This window comes from Dipodomys spectabilis, unplaced genomic scaffold (genome assembly GCF_019054845.1).
Source record: "Dipodomys spectabilis isolate Male_0828 unplaced genomic scaffold, ASM1905484v1 ptg000140l, whole genome shotgun sequence".
NCBI classification, from domain to species: domain Eukaryota; kingdom Metazoa; phylum Chordata; class Mammalia; order Rodentia; family Heteromyidae; genus Dipodomys; species Dipodomys spectabilis.
The window spans coordinates 20,179,686-20,196,903 of NW_024870817.1; the positions used below are offsets into that span (position 1 = coordinate 20,179,686).

The 17,218-nt window shown below is 34.7% G+C and overlaps 1 protein-coding gene and 1 pseudogene across 1 annotated transcript in view; one reads left to right on the forward strand and one right to left on the reverse strand.

Annotated features, from left to right (window-relative positions):
* The window catches only part of Atg10 (autophagy related 10), a 295,549-nt gene that overhangs the window by 133,058 nt on the left and 145,273 nt on the right, over positions 1–17,218 (reverse strand). The window lies entirely within an intron of this gene.
* Positions 2,915–3,236, forward strand: LOC122117196 (annotated as a pseudogene).

Below are 17,218 nucleotides of genomic sequence, written 5' to 3' on the forward strand. Positions count from 1 at the left end.
ACACAGAAATGAACCCACAGACCTATAGCTGCCTGATCCTTGATAAGGGAGCTAAAAAAAATAGAATGGAAGAAAGTCAGCCTCTTCAGTAAATGGTGCTGGCAAAACTGGTTAAACACCTGTAGAAAATGAAAGCTAGATCCTTATATATCATGCTGCACCAGAATCAATTCCAAATGGATCAAAGACCTAAGCAGACACTCTGCAAACATTACAGGAAGGAATAGGAAAAACCCTAGGTCTCCTTGGCACAGGCCAAATTTTTCTTAATAGAGACCCAGAACACAACAAATCAAAGAAAGGTTGGACAAATGGGATAGCATGAAACTGCAGTTTCTGCATGGTAAAGGACATAGCTAGCAAGATCAATAGAAAGCCCACAGATTGGGAGAAGATCTTCACTAGCCATACAACAGATAAGGGACTCAGATCTAAAATACACTTAGAACTCAAAAAAAAAAAAAATCTCCCAACAACAAATCCTCAAAGAAACAATTGCCCGATAAATAAGTGGGATAAAGACTTAAAGAGAACCTTCTCTGAAGAGAAAATAAGAATGGCCAAAAGACACATGAAGAATTGCTCAACTTCTCTAGCCATAAAAGAAATGAAAATCAAAACAACATTGAGATTCCACCTCACCCCAGTTAGAATGGCTATAATCAAGTAATCTAACAACAGATGTTGGAGGGGATGTGGCCAAAAAGAAACCATATTGCATTGTTGGTGGGAGTGTAAACTTGTATGGAGCAGTATGGAGGTTCTTCAAAAGACTCCACATAGAGCTCCCCTATGACCCAGCAATCCCACTTTTGGCATTTATCCTTACAATCACAAACAAGGCTACACTAAAGAAACCAGCACAACTATGTTTATTGCAGCATTATTTACCATAGCTAAGATATGGAACCAATACAGATGCCCCTCAGTAGATGAATGGATCAAGAAAATGTGGTATATTTATACAATGTAATTCTATGCCTCCATCAGAAGGAACGACACTACCCCATTTGTTAGGAAATGGAAAGACTTGGAAAAAATTATATTAAGTGAAGTAAGCTAGGCCCAAAAAAACATAGGTCCCCTGGTTTCCCTTATTTACAATAACTAGAATAAGTCTAGGACAAGCAGAAAAGTCAAAAGCTATGACCATATAAGGTGATGTCAAGTGAAATGAACCCCAAGATAGGGACAATTTTTTTTTTCTTTCTTGCTACTTTTTTTAATGTACTTACAATGCACTATGTGATTTTTTTGGTTTCTGTTATATGTTCTTCCCCCATGGTATAACCCCTGTTTTCACTGTATTTGATTCTGGTGCCCTACATTTGTATGTACACTTTTCTAATTTGGGGAGGGGAAGGGAAAACAAAATGGCTAAATAGGGATACAGATTGACCCCTTGTAACAACGAGATGTACAAACACTATGTTGAAAACAAACTTTATAACTTGCAGGGGGAGGGAAGAGTTGGGGAGGTGGGGAAGGGAGGGATGGTAGGGGGGAAATAAATGTACTCATTACCTTACTCATGTAACTGTAACCCCTCTATACAGTATTTTTTACAATAAAAAAATTAAAAATAGGAATACACAAAATTCCAGCTCCTCTGGGACACAGCAAAGGCAGTTCTCAGAGGAAAATTTATAGCTCTGAGTGCCTATGTAAACGAATTATAGAAAGCTCAAACCAACAATTTAATGATACACCTTAATCTCCTTGAAAAAGAACAACAAGCCAAACCCCAGCCCAGTAGACGGAAGTTAATAATTAAATGAATTAAGAGACAAAAAAAACCACAAAATCAACAAGACAAAGAGTTTGTTCTTCAAAAAAATCAACAAAATTGACAAACCCTTAGAAAACCTCACCAAAAATAAGAAACACATCCAAATTATCAAAATCAGAGATGAGATCAGAAACATCATTACAGAAACTAACAAGATTCAGAACATCGTAAGGGAATACTCTGTGGATCTTTATGCTAATGAATTCACAAATCTGGAAGAAATGGAAGAATTCCTAGTAAAAATTAATACACCCAAATTAAATCAGGAAAATTTAAAGCAGCTAAATAGACCCATATCAAGTAACGAAATGGAAACAGCAATAAGAGACCTCCCATCCAAGAAAAGCCCAGGGTCAGATAGATTCACAGCCGAATTCTGTAAGATCTTCAAAGGAGAACTCAATCCTATTCTCCTCAAACTCTTCAATGAAATCAGAAATGAATGATCACTATCAAACTCATTCTATGAAGTCACCAAAACCCTCATCCCAAAACCAGACAGAGACTCATCAAATAGACCCATCTCTCTGACAAACATTGATGCAAAACTTCTCAATAAAATTTTGGCCAATTGACTTCAACAACTAATAAAAAATTATAGACTATGATCAAAAAAGATTCATTCCAGGGATGCAAAGATGGTTCAATATACACAAATTAATCAATGTAATTCAACACATCAATAGAAGCAAGGACAAGAACCACATGATTATCTCAATCAATGCAGAAAAAGCATTTGACAAGAGCCAACATCCCTTTATGATGAAAGCTCTGTAAAAACTAGGAATCCATGGAGTATTCTCAATATAATCAAGGCTGTATATGACAAGCCTACAGCTAGTATAATACTCAAGGATAAAAAGTTAAAGCCATTTCCTCTAAAATTAAGAATGAGACAAGGCTGTCTGTTCTCTCCACTCCTCTTCAATATAGTCTTAGAATTCCTACCTAGAGCAATAAGGCAAGAGGCAAACATACAGGGGATCCAAATAGGAAAAGAAGAAGTAAAACTCTCCCTCTTTGCAGATGACATGATCCTGTATCAAGAGACTCCACTCCCAAGTTACCTGATCTAAAACTTTGGCAAAGTTGCAGAGCATAAAATCAATCCACACTGGTCCTGGACCTGAGTTACGGCAATATGGCCAAATGCACCAAGAAGGTCGGCATCATTGGTAAATACGGCACCTGCTATGGTGCCTCACTCCAGAAGATGGTGAAAAAAATTGAAATCAGCCAGCATACCAAGTACACCTGCTCCTTCTGTGGCAAGACAAAGATGAAGAGGTGAGCAGTGGGCATCTGGCACAGTGGTATCTGCATGAAGACAGTGGCTGGTGGTGCCTGGACCTAAAACACCACTTCTGCTGTCACAGTCAAATCTGCCATTAGAAGACTGAAGGAATTAAAAGACCAGTAAAAGCTCTACCATCTGAGATATCCCTACCCTACAATAAATGAGTTAATTTAAAAAAATCAGTCCACAAAAATCATTAACTTTTCTATATATCAACAATGAAGAGAGAGAGGCTAAAATTAGGAAAGCAATTCCATGTGCAATATCCTAAAAAATAAAAAACAAAACAAAACAAAAAAAAACCCTGGGAATCAACTTAGCCAAACAAGTTAAAAGTTCAAATAATGAAAAGTTCAAAAATCTGAAAAAGCAAATTAAAACAGACCTCAGAAAGTGGAATAACCTTCCATGTTCCTGGATTGGGAGGATTAACATTGTGAAAATGACAATATTGCCAAAGACTATATACAAATATAGAAAGGCTACATACGAATTCAATGCAATACCCATCAATATCCCAACTTCTTTCTTTAATGAAAGAAGCAATCCAAAAATTCATATGAAACAATAAAAGACCCAAAATAGCAAAAACAATCCTTAGCAGGATGAACAATGCCGGAGGAATTTCAATACTGAACCCCATATTCTATTACAAAGCCATAGTACTCAAAACAGCTTGATACTGGCACAAGGACAGGCCTGGGGCCCAACGGAATAGATTTGAAGAATTAGAAATGAACTCACAGACCTATGGCCATCTAATCTTTGACAAGGGAGCCAAAAAAATGGATGGAAGAAAGACAGCCTGTTCAATAAATGGTGCTGGCAGAATTGGCTAAACACATGTAGAAAACTAAAATTAGATACTTTTATATCTCCCTGCACCAGAATCAACTCCAAATGGATCAAAGACCTTGAAGTAAAAGGAGATACCACATAAACATTACAAGGAGGAATAGGAGAACCACTATCCTTGGCACAGGTCGAAACTTTCTTAATAAAGTTCCAGAAACACAACAAATCAAAGAAAGGTTGGATAAGTAGGACAGCATTAAACTGCAGAGTTTCAGTATGGGAAAGAACATAGCTAGCAAAATATATCAAAACCCCACAGACTGGGAGAAGATCTCTGCTACCCATACATCAGACAAGGGGCCTCATATCTAAAATATACCAACAGCTCAAGAAATTAAATTCCCCCAAAACAAATCCCCAAAGAAACAACCACCCCATTAAAAAACAGAATAAAAACCTTAAGAGAGACCTGTCTGAAGAGGAAATAAGAATGACCAATAGACACATGAAGAATTGCTCAACTTATCTGGCCATAAAATAAATGCAAATCAAAAGAACACTGAGAGTTCACCTTACACCAGTTAGAATGTCTGTTATCAAGAAATCTAATAAAAACAGATGCTGCTAGGGATGTGGCCAAAATGAAACCCTACTACACTGTTGGTGAGAATGTAAACTTGTTCAACCATTCTGGAAAGCAGTATGAAGGTTCCTGAAAAGACTACACACAGCGCTCTCCTATGATCCAGCAATCCTATTTCTGAGAATTTACCCAAATGATCACAAACAAAGCCACACCAAAGCCACCAGTAGGACGATGTTCATCGGAGCATTATTTACCACAGCCAAGATATGGAACCAACCCAAATGCCCCTCAGCAGGTGAATGGATCAAGAAAATGTGGTACATGTACATGATGGAATTCTATGCTTCTATAAGAAATAATAACATTGGGGCTGGGAAGGTGGCTCAGTGATACAGCGCTTGCCTTGAATGCCTGAGGCCCTGGGTTCGATTCCTCAGCACCACATAAGCAAAAAGAAAAAAGCTGGAAGTGGCGCTGTGGCTCAAGTGGTAGAGCACTAGCCTTGAGCTGAAGAGCTGGGGGACAGCGCCCAGGCCCAGAGTTCAGGCCCCAAGACCGGACCCAAAAAAAAAAAAAAAGAAAAGAAAAAGAAATAATAACATTGTTCCATTCATAAGTAAATGGAAAGACTTGGAAAAAAATTACATTAGGTGAATAAGCCAGACCCAAAGAAAAGTAGGTTGCATGATCTCCCTCATTTGTAAGAACTAGAAGATGTATATAATAGTCATAACAGAGGCTCTCAATAACTCAAGTGCTGAATGAATGGTTCTATATATAATGAAGCATATTAACATGAACTCCAATTTATGGAAACAAGAGGTTCTCATTAGACCCTGAATAGAGTTCATTCTTTTTCCTCTATTTTTTCTCTCTTCATTTCTCTTAGTTTTTTTGTACCTTGTGTTTTGCATAATAGACAATGCAATATGTGGAAGGGAAAGGGAATTACAGAAATAGCAGGAAACCAGTTTAACCACTGATACTCACTATTACAACTTGGGGGGAATAAGGAGGGGTAAGTGGGAAATTAAGAGGGATAGGGTAACAATGATGAAAAACAAATGTACTTATTGCCTCAGTTATTTAACTGTAACCCCCCTGTTTATCACCTTTTCAATAAAATAAATATATATAAATTTAAAAAAAAAAGAATTAGTAGGCAATGCCCTCAACTTCCCAAAGCAGATGGTTTGGGAATTTGACCTTGTATCTTTCTCCTCTCTTTAATCTGATATTTTTACTTCCTCTGGTTTCCTTCCCAAGCTTCTGTTGTAAGTTCAGCCTTCAAATCTAGATACAGTAACTCCTCAGCCTGATCGAACTACATTTTGTTCACCTATGTCATCAGCAGTTCCACCAACCTTAACCTTAACACACATGAGGAAAATGTGTAAGATAAACTGTCAAAAGTCACAGAGAAGGTGGGATGTAGAATCATACATCTAAAGCAAAATACAATGATATGACAAAGAAATCAACGTAATTTAGAGATGAATGACTAGATTTGAATCCTAACTGCCATTTAAGGTCTAAGTAAATGAACTTGGACAAAAGGCTGGAATATACGAACGGTTAGGATTTTGCAGAACCCAATATTATAAGAAGTTTCCATCATAAGGTTAAAGACTATTATAACAAATTTCATATGCCCATCAGCCAACATAAACAGTGAACACTTACCAATTCTGTTTCATCTATTCTTTAACAACACTGTTTTGTTGAACCAAATCCTACTTGTTCTATGATTTTATCTGAAAATCTCCCTGATGCATTTGAATAGTAATTTATTGCTATTATTTTTAGGTATAGGCCTAAAAAACTAAGACTTTTGTAAAAGTATCTAGTATCTAATAAATGTATATAGTTCTAAGATAACCTCAAAATTATCTTTTGATCTTTCCAAAGTTTCTTCTAAATATTATTTAAATACAACCTATGACATTTTTATGACTATAAAAAGAGAAAAATAATTTTCTGAATAATTTTATTGCATTAACACTTACCTTTCAAACCATACTTTTCAATATAATAGCCATGAGCTATGTACTAATATTTAAATTGAAATTAGAGTTAATTAAAATTAAATAACATTAAATTTTCAGTTTTTAAAAAATCATATGAGCTAAATTTCAGGTACTCAATAGCCACATAGATGCTACCACACTAAAATGCTAAGGTGTAAATATTTCTCCTATCAATAACCATATGGTATATCTTTTACATAAGGATATAGAAAATTCTGCTGACTAACATTTTTCTAGAATTTGAGATTTACTCATATACCACTCAGACTACATCCAGTTTCACAGAACTTAGAAACAAAGCTTACTGGGAAAGTACAGAAATTTCTAGCCAGCTAGAGCATTCCTGAATGTAAAAGCCTTAAGAAGGCTGACAGGCCATGCCTACAAATGGCTGCAAAATGGTTGCCTTTTAGCTAGATGAGTTCTTCAACTTTGCTTACAAAGTTTTTTTTGTAACTTATTTGACCGTTTGTCATTGTTTGACAGTTATTGGGTTTTAACACAGGACATCACAGTTCTAGTCAGGTGCTGTTCCACTTGAAAAATATTATTCAACTTATTTTTTATCTCAAAAAGTGTTATACAGCTTACAAGGCTACCTTTAAGTCCCAAAATTATTCAAAAGATAGGTAAATTTTTATTCAATGAATAACAGAAAAAAAAAAACCTATTATTCCTATTTGGGCTAACCTGGAAGCCAAATAATTATACATAGTGAAATTCTTATGTATGTAAGTGTTCCTTTGGGTAACAAAGAGAAAGGATTGTCATCAAAAATGTGTCTCAGCCGGGCACCAGTGGCTCACATCTGTAATCCTAGCTACTCAGGAAGCTGAGATCTGAGGATTGTGATTCAAAGCCAGCCTGGCCAGGAAAGTCTGTGAGACTCTTATCTCCAATAAACCACTAGAAAACTGGAAGTAGCACTGTGGCTCAAGCGGTAGAGTGCTCACCTTGAGCTGAAGAGCACAGGGACAGTGCCCAGGCCCAGAGTTCAAGCCCCACGACCGACCAAAAAAAAAAAAATGTGTTGCAATTTTCTCTCCATTTTCTCCATTTCTATCATGCTGAAGAATAAGCAGCAATGATTAAAAAAAAAAAGAAAAGAAAAGAAAAGAAGAAAGCATTTCTTATGCCCTGCCCAGCTGAGGTAAAACAGTCAATCATAAACAAGAAATATTTGGGAGTGAGTAAAAATTACTCAGTCTAACAAAAGAATTTACTTATAACTTAAATTTATGACTTAAATTTAAGTCTGAAACATAAAAAATAATAATTCTATAATGTAGAATTGATTCAGGCTTTTGAGATCTTAACAAAGAAAGAAATCATAGAAGAAAAGATTAAGGGCTGGGAAGGTGGCTCAGTGGTAGAGAGCTTGCCTTGCATGCATGAGGCCCTGGGTTCGATTCCTCAGCACCACATAAGCAGAAAAAAGCCAGAAGTGGTGCTGTGGCTCAAGTGGTAGAGTGCTAGCCTTGAGCTGAAGAGCTGAGGGACAGCACCCAGGCCCAGAGTTCAAGGCCCATGACTGGCAAAAAAAAAAAAGAAGAAAAGATTAATTGATTTGACTATCTATATTTTGAAAATCATGTATGCCAAAAACACTGCAAACAAAATTAAAAATTTTAAAATTCTAAACAAAACATTTGTAAGATATAATGCTGATCTCTTTAATAAACCAGCAAAAGTATCTTAAAACACAAAATAGACAAGGAAAAATAAGTGATTTATAAAAGAAGAAATATAAATGGCCAAATATGAAATTTTTCTAGCTTTACTGATAATCTAAGAAATGTAACTCTAAACAAAGAGATATTCCTTTCCTACCAAAAAGCAAAAAGCAAAAAATTAAGCTGGTAATTTCTAGCTGTCATATGTTTTTAGAAGAGAGGCTTGCTAAAGAGGAACAGGGCTTTTGGCACCTCCAAAGTAGAGCTTGTGTTTTTTAGAATGAGTACAAGATACTTGAAATGTCTACCCCATGCCAGTACAAGCTGAATCACATAAATATAAAACATAATTTCTAAAAACTGAAAATTTTTATTAACAGGATTGTGAAAAACTGAAAAATTTGACTTTTTACAAAATAATACGTTATTTCACATTAAGCCATTTAAAAATTGTTTTAATCTGCTAGTCTATATCTATTCTCCATTGCTTCTTAACATTGTCTCATTAAGTATTCTTCATCTGATTCAAGGCAAAATATGCTTCTGATCAAATATGCACTCACAAACTCTCTGACACGCTACAAGCCAAATTAGAAAAATCATAAAGCTGGTACTGAATGTTCTGGAGGAATGGTATATGCTATACCTTCCTTACCAGAAAAGCACGCATATGGATTTCAATATGTTAACAAATTGCGTCTGTGACTTTTCTCACTCCTAAATTAAAAAACCATAGAAAGATCAGTAAAAGAAGCTATGTTACTATATTTAGATTAATAACTAACAAACTTACCTCTTTACATCTCAAATGGAAATCACTCAAAAATGCTTTGAGAGTCAAAATACACTTGAAATGTACATTTTAATGACTATATCTTCATAAAACTTAAAAATGAATACATCTGATATCCCAAAGCAGATACCAATTTTAATATCACCAACCATTTATACAATATGCTCCTCTAAAGTGTACAGTTAAATAGCCTACAAAATTATTGCCACTCTGAATAAGTATCTTGCTTTAAGAAAAATATTCAGTTTTCCTATTTAAATAGACATAATAAAATGATCAATTATCACTGTTTAACCATATATGCAAAGTACAGCCTCATGTCACAGTTTTGTCATTCCAAATTGTAATTATTTTTAAAACTTCCTACTAATTACTTTAGTGTGCAATGATTTGTCTGTATAGTGAACATTAAGTTTATACAATTGGTATAAGAAAGCAGGATCTAAACATGCAATTGTGTATCTGATCATTTAATACAAATTTCAAAAGTAGAATTTTACATAATGAGATTTAGATATACAATTACCCTCATAAAAGCATAAACCTTTCTGTTCAAATAATAAAATGCATTAATCAAAATTTAAATCTAAATCCAACCTAAACTAAAAAAATCCTATTTTTACTAATGTATTTACACAAAACCCATCTCATATATGTATTATAAAATAATGGCTAATTTTTAAATGCATTACAGTTTTTATTTTGTAAATATTTATTTCAAGGCCATTATAGGCAAAGGACTGGACATGTGAGAAAAAGAAGAGAAAGTTAAATAAAATTAACAGAAAGATAAATTACATATCTAACAGCAAGAATAATACACACACAACCCAAATCACATCCAAATCATTAATTTGAAAGAATGTACTAATTTACTGAATTTATTATCTGTACCTACTCCTGAAAGGTTCTGTATTCAAAACAGGAAAATTCCTGATTTCTCAAAATTCACCTTTAAGTCTACATCAAATGAGTGAATTTCACTTCCTTTGAATTTTACTGCATGAGATATACCTTGCTATCCCCTTTACCTACTTTCTTTAGTAGTGTTGTTTTTACCACAGATGCAACACATTTATCTGTCAGATGTTATAAATATTTTACCTGTTGCTATTCTCCTTTTCATATTCATATTTTATTGTGTTTTCTTCTGGTTTTGTTTAGTTGTAATGTAGAAAATCTTATAGATAATTCCTTCATACATAGTTTTACCTTGAGATCATTTATTGTAAGATTAGAGAGACACCCATGTTTTTGTTTTTTGTTTTTTGTTTTTGGTCAGTTGTGGAGCTTGAACTCTGGGCCTGGGCGCTGTCCCTCAGCAATTCAGCTCAAGGCAAATGCTCTACCACTTGAGCCACTTCCCAATGAGGAATGAGCATAGGAAACTTAGGATGTGGTTTGTTGCAAAATAAAAACAGTAGTATTCAATAAAAGCTATGTTTTCTCTTTCATTCCTTTTGGTAATCCATTTACCCAATTAGTAAATATCAGTACAACAAACTACTGACTAAGCTTGGTAAAGAAGATGTCAAGAAAAGCGATTTACCAGGCTCAAGCCCAGCTGGGCTTTGAACCATGATAGAACTCAGCCTCCAGGTCTCATGCCTCACAGGCGTGAGCCACCAGCACCCAACTTCACATCCATGTTTATTTTTAATTTATTTTTTATTGTGAAAATACTGTACAGAAGGGTTAAAATTACATGGGCAAGATAATGAGTACATTTCTTATCAAGCATTGTAGCCTCCTCCTTTGTTTCCCCTTCCCATCCCATCCTCTCCCTACCCCCCCCCCCTCCACCCAACCCTCCTCCCCTGCTTTCACTGTATTTGATGTTGTTATAATTTGTGGAGGGGAAGGGAAAAAACAAATCGTTTAAATTGGGATACAGGTGGACCCGTTGCAACAATGAGACATACAAGTCATTATGTCACATCCATGTTTTTATCTACAGTAATATGGCTTCATTTAAAAATTTTAATTATTCAGCCTATCTAAGATTTTATTCTAGGACACACTGTAAAATTAATATTTCCTTTAATTCATTTTGTACATGTTTATGACATCGAAGTTGAATATATACACACACACACACACACACACACACACACACACACACACACACACACACACACACACACACATACACACATATATATATATATATACCAAAAAGAAAATAAAAGAGAAGGAAAGAAAACAAAAATCATTCCTAAAACACAGAGACAAATTAAGCCAGTCTGTGACTTCAGAGAAACTATCAATACCAGAGAGCAAGGGACCAGTACCTGTGGAGTTCTAAAGAAACCACAAACAAGAGTAGACATGTGCAGATCCAGTGTGACTGTATAGGATAAATGCTACCCAGAATCTGCTCAACATGAAACCTGTCTGCAAGTCCTTCCTGAAGAATTCTGCTTAATCATACTATGTATACAATTAAAATATAGAAATCAGGGATCCAGGCATTGTAGTGATCCCAGCTTCTCAGGAGGCTGAGGCAAAAAGACAAAAAGTTTTAAGGTATTCTGGGCTATTTCAAGGCTTAGCCTGGATAACTTGGTGAAATCAAGAATCAGTGAAGGCATTATAGAGAAGATAAATTGGACCTTGAAAGAGAAGTTTTCAAAAATGGAAATTCTAGGCTGGGCAAAATGTCACAAATATCATAGAATTTATTTGGGGAAAAGACAATTGTAGTAAACATAATATACAATCTGGTTGGTAGAGGGCAAGTTAGAAATCAAAGGTGGAGTTAGATAATGAAGGACCTTGATTTTGATAAAATTTTGATTTTGGTGTAGTGGAAAATGAATTCAAAGTACAGAAAATCTGGAAAGCACAAATTATATTTTAATAAAATAATTCTGTTTCAGGGTAAAAAGTTGACTGAAGATTTAAGGACTGAAGTTTAAATATTTCTATACTAAAGTTAAACATTGTAACATCTTTGATAATAATGAGAACAATGTCTTCCTGTATATTTATATAGATATCACACGCATATACACTCATGTACACTTTTTTTGTGTGTATGTTTATATAGAGAATCTTGGTAACCACATCCATGCTTATGAGAAGGTAAGAGATCCTAGAAGATTCAGCTCTTGGCTTGAAACCTATAAACGGTAACTTTGGTATCCACATGAGTTGCTTAAGGCTCAAACTCATTTTTGTTTCCACAAGATATAGAATGACCCAAAACCTCCATTACCTATATTTATTTTATTATTGCTTTTAATTTAGAGAAAAACAACTATTGTGTAGTATAATGATGTGTCTACCAACAATTCAAATATAAAGAAGAAACCAAATGCCATCTCTTAAATAAGCACTGTAACACATTAGAGAGAGAGAAATAGAATTTCTTTCCTTTGAATTTCTTCCTCCTTTGTTTCCTTCCTGTTGACCTACCAATTACATTATGGCAATTATGTTAAATAAAAAGCATTTGAATTTATTAAAAAGGAAAACAATCTGAAGGGACTTGAAACATAGAACTTCCAAATATATACTTATTCACAATAAGGTATAAATAATATATATTTTGGAAGATCTCATTGTCTAAAGCTGGGAAAAGAAGTTGTTATAATAATATTAGAACTTTTTCCATATAGCTAAATAGATGTTAGAACTATAGTTTTAAAACATGTTTCAGATTGGCATGATTGTACACAACTATAATCCCAGCACTTGAGAGGAGGACTGGCTTTTAAAGAAACAAAAAATGTTCATGTCTTTATTTAGACCATGTATTGCTTTGATCAGTTTTGAAAGCTGTTGTTCTGTCTTTCTGACCCTACTCTCTTTTTTGGTTTCACATTTTCAAACTTTATAATATTTACATTTAGTTTTGTAGGTAAGCCTTATATCACCATTTTTTTAACCTTAAATTTTCCATCCCTGAGGTATAAATCCTCCCTTCCCAGTATTGGAGATTAAACCCAGAACCTGTGTGCCTTAAGTAAATACTCTGCCACTGGACTACCTCCTCAGCCTTTCTGTCTTATTGTTATTTAAAGACAAAGAATCAGCCTATATTCCACATTGGCTATCATTCTATTCTGTAAATGACCTTTGCTTTTACATTTCTTTCTCTCAACTAAAATTAAAAATTCTTTAAGGATAAAGGATATGTACCATATTCATTTCTTACTTTTCATCATTTACCTAATCTTACATTAAGCATTTAGTGAATGTTTGTAGAACTGAATTGCATAAGTAAAACCCATTTAACTCTTTTAATTTTAAAGAATTTTAAAGTTAAAACTATAAATGAAACCATATAATCAATAAATGAGTATTTGTAGGTATCTTTTTAAATGCAAGTGATGGGGGAAAATGTAGATTCAATATTATGCATTAAGAAAAAAAATTATTGTTTGGTGCTCCCTCTGCTGGCTTCACAGCAGCAACTAAAGAATGCTGAGCAATAATAGCACAAAGAAGTAAACAGAGATTCAGCTTATCTGCTCCCTTTGCCACTTGCAAATAACCAGAGTAGAAATTTTCCATTGAGCTCATTTGGAAATAATTCCATCTATTAAAAAAAGGCTTGCCTTTGAAAATTGTTTATAAAGAGGCAAAACTGATTTTATAATTTTGATGATAATAATTCCTGCTTATAGCTTTGCTTTCTAACTAAACCACCTACTTTATACATATAAACATTTTTAAATTTTAGCTGAAAAAACGTGATATTTTTGCTTTCTAATTACTCTCTCTGCATTTTTTTAAAAAGCTGATTGGGAATATAAGCAGTTAAATTCTTCTTGTGTTTCTAAACAGAGTTATTCGAGTACCCTGAAGGCATTTAATTCCAAAACAGGAAGCCACAGAGAGGAATACTTGGTTACACTAATGTTATGCAGATCTTCAGAACATATTTTCCTAAGCACTTGCTGAAAGAACCTTTTCCATACTTCATGCCATCACATGAAGTTGGTGGGGGAGGAGGAGGGTCCTCACATACTATAGTGCACTTATTCTCAAGTTGCTCTTTGTTTCTTATTTTCCTCTACTTTTCTTACTTTAAAATGATCTCCTTGCTTATACAAAGAGTGCAGGAAAATCAGGTTGTGGCCAGAGAATGCTTATTTACACGTTATAGTCATTCTTTATATATGTGAATGAGAGCTAGGTTATATATAGCTTGTGACTTTTCTTATAAGGATACCATAGTAAAATTACCCAAGATTGGCAGAGGCATCTCTAAAGATTAGTGTCTTTTCTAACAAATTGCTGCGTACATATTAACTCTACTATTAAACCTTTTTTCTTCTAAATCATACTAACTGGTATCTCACCTTTATAGTTGAAAAAAAAAAAAACAGAAAACCATAGACAAGTGGGGAAAGTAGTGAGCTCATGTAGCTAAGAAAAGTGGACTATAGCATTAATCTCTGTTAGTGAGCAAACTGTTTTATTCATAAACTCTCAGGCAGACATTTCAATCACAAGTAAGTAGAAAATTACAATCTATGATTCTACAACTAAATAGGTGATAGGATAGGTCCACTGTAACTGACTGAGGAAGTTGTAAGGTGGTAAAACACCATCAATGTAGTAGCTTTTACATATGACATTCAATTTCATTTACCATTTCAATGCTGTTTTAAAAATAGCCCCTTTTCTTAGTTTCTATCTTAGTTGATATTCAATTATGTTTAAAGAAAGTAGATGATCACTGAGCAATTATCCTTCTGTGCTGGAAATTAAGGTTTCGTTAACACTCCTGATTATCATAAGATGAAGTGCAGTAATATTAAAAGCACTAGTCCAGTCAGAAGTCAAATAGGAAAAATAGTCGATATATTTAGGTTTCCTTATAGTTACTTTCAAAGAGTATATACAAATATTTATTTTATTCTTCATTTTCAGGCTCTAAGAATTTTGTTAAAATCATATGACAATGTCAAAAGTAACATTTTAAATCCATTCTACATTCTTCAATTATTTCTCTTAAATAAATCTTTGTCTAAACAAAGACAAAGGTTAGCCATTACAGTGGGCTGCTACTGAGATTGTATATTGAGATGATTCTTCTTCTTTTTTTTTTTTTTGGTCTGGTCGTGAGCCTGAACTCTGGGCCTGGGCGCTGTCCCTCAGCTCTTCACTTCAAGGCTAACACTCTACCACTTGAGCTACAGTGCCACTTCCGTCTTTTTTTTTTTCCTGCTTATGTGTTGCTGAGGAATTGAACCCAGGGCCTCACGCACGCAAGGCAAGCTCTCTACTACTGAGCCACCTTCCCAGCCCACATATATTGAGATTCTTGACTACTGTCTCTGCAATTGCGGAGACCAAAAGGATAGGGAATGGTTGCCTGATCAGTGGATGACACAGGACAATGGCAACCAGGGACAGGAGAGCAGCAAAGGAAGTTCAGAAAAGAGAAAATTCCCAAACTAACTTTTCCTCTGTCATCCAGGACAGGCAAGCTATAAAATGCTGAGCAGGACTGTCAAACCATTATATTTCTTTTTGGAATTTCAGCTCATGAATATGTCCTCCAGTGCTCAAGAGGCATCCGTACTAAAATGTACAATCACATATATGAGAAGTCCTTACATCCCCAAAGATTTAGCAGCAATTCTTCACTGTACAATGATTCATTTCACTTTAACTTATCCAACACTATATTCTAAATGATACAACAAGATTTCAGATCTGTAAATTAGCTGGCAGTTAGACACTATCTAAAAAGACATTTTGAAGTGTGGAAGAAAAATATTCAGAAAATATGATTCACTTTCAGTTAACATAATATAAACCCAATGATGAATGAGCACAGGAAACTTATGATGTGGTTTGTTGCAAAATAAAAACAGTAATATCCAATAAAAGTTATGGTTTTTTTCATTCCTTATAGTAATCTATTTACCCAATTAGTCAATACCAGTACAACAAACTACAGACTAAGCTTGGTAGAGAAGATGTCAAGGAAAGCAATTTTCCAGGCATTATTTAGGTTGGATGTTACTATATGCAAATGTGTACTAACATCAAACAGTGACATTATTAGAATTTTACCTTTACAACTAGTACTTTGTGGCCTGGTTCAGCATGAACTAACCACAAAATCAATTCAATGCTGTCAGGATTGTTTCCAAACATCTACAACACTAGCCAATACTAGACAGTTTGAAGCAAAAATGCATTTAAATGAATACAAATTTATATTCAGACGTTTTTCCTTAGATGATAATGGTCACAGACCATTGTTCAATATGATTTCATATGTATTCTACAAGAAAGTTTAACTTCTATCTCCTCTTTAGACCAACTGGTCTCTAAAGGAATTACTTTTCAGAACTTGTAGAAAATGTTAATTTAACAAACTAATGGAATTTAAGAAATACAACTATTGATTTTAAATTACCAACATTTAATGGCAGCCAGCATCAATACAGCAACTGGTCATTTAGAACAATTATAACACATAACTATAAGAAAAAGAGGTAAAATAAATCTAAGTGTTAAAAGTCAATTACTGGTTGAGTTCTGGAGAGCTCGAAAGTATCAAGTGTAAGTATTCAGGTTTTATAATGTTCTGTTGCTTAATCTACGCATTAGATACATGAATGTGAGTACTCTGAGAGAATCCATGGAGTTAAAAAAAAAAAAAAGGTTGTAGGCAGAGCCATGGGAGAGCCACTGAAACACACCCTACACATATATACAAACACTGAAACATGCTAAGGATTTGTAAAGGACCAATCTTGGGGAACTTGGGACAGAAAGAAAGCAAAGAAAGGGAGAGAGGCTGAAAAATGGATCACAGAGTTTTATGTGTGTGTATTTGTAAGTATGTGTGTATATGTGTGTGTGTACATGTGTGTGTGCATGTATGTGTGCTGATTAAGACCTAGACACTATCCCTGAGCTTTTCTGTTCAAGGCTAGTGCTCTTCCAACACGAGCCATTGCTTCACTTCCAGCTTTTCGGTGGTTAGCTGGAGATAAGAGTCTCACAGAAGTGATGGAGGGTTACCCTTGAGTGAAAAAGCTCAGGGACAGCACCCAGGCCCTAAGTTTAAGCCTCATGACCAATGATCAACAACAAGAACAATAACAACAACAACAAAGAGAGTCAGATTTTCCTGTTCAAAGTGGCTCTGAACTGTAATAATCAGATCTCATCCTTTCCTTATTAGCCAGGATTATATGGATGAGCCACTGGTACCTAGCTGAACCACAAAAGGAGTGCTATCTATAACTGGTAGCTCACTAAAAAGCCAGCAGTGGAGCTGTGAC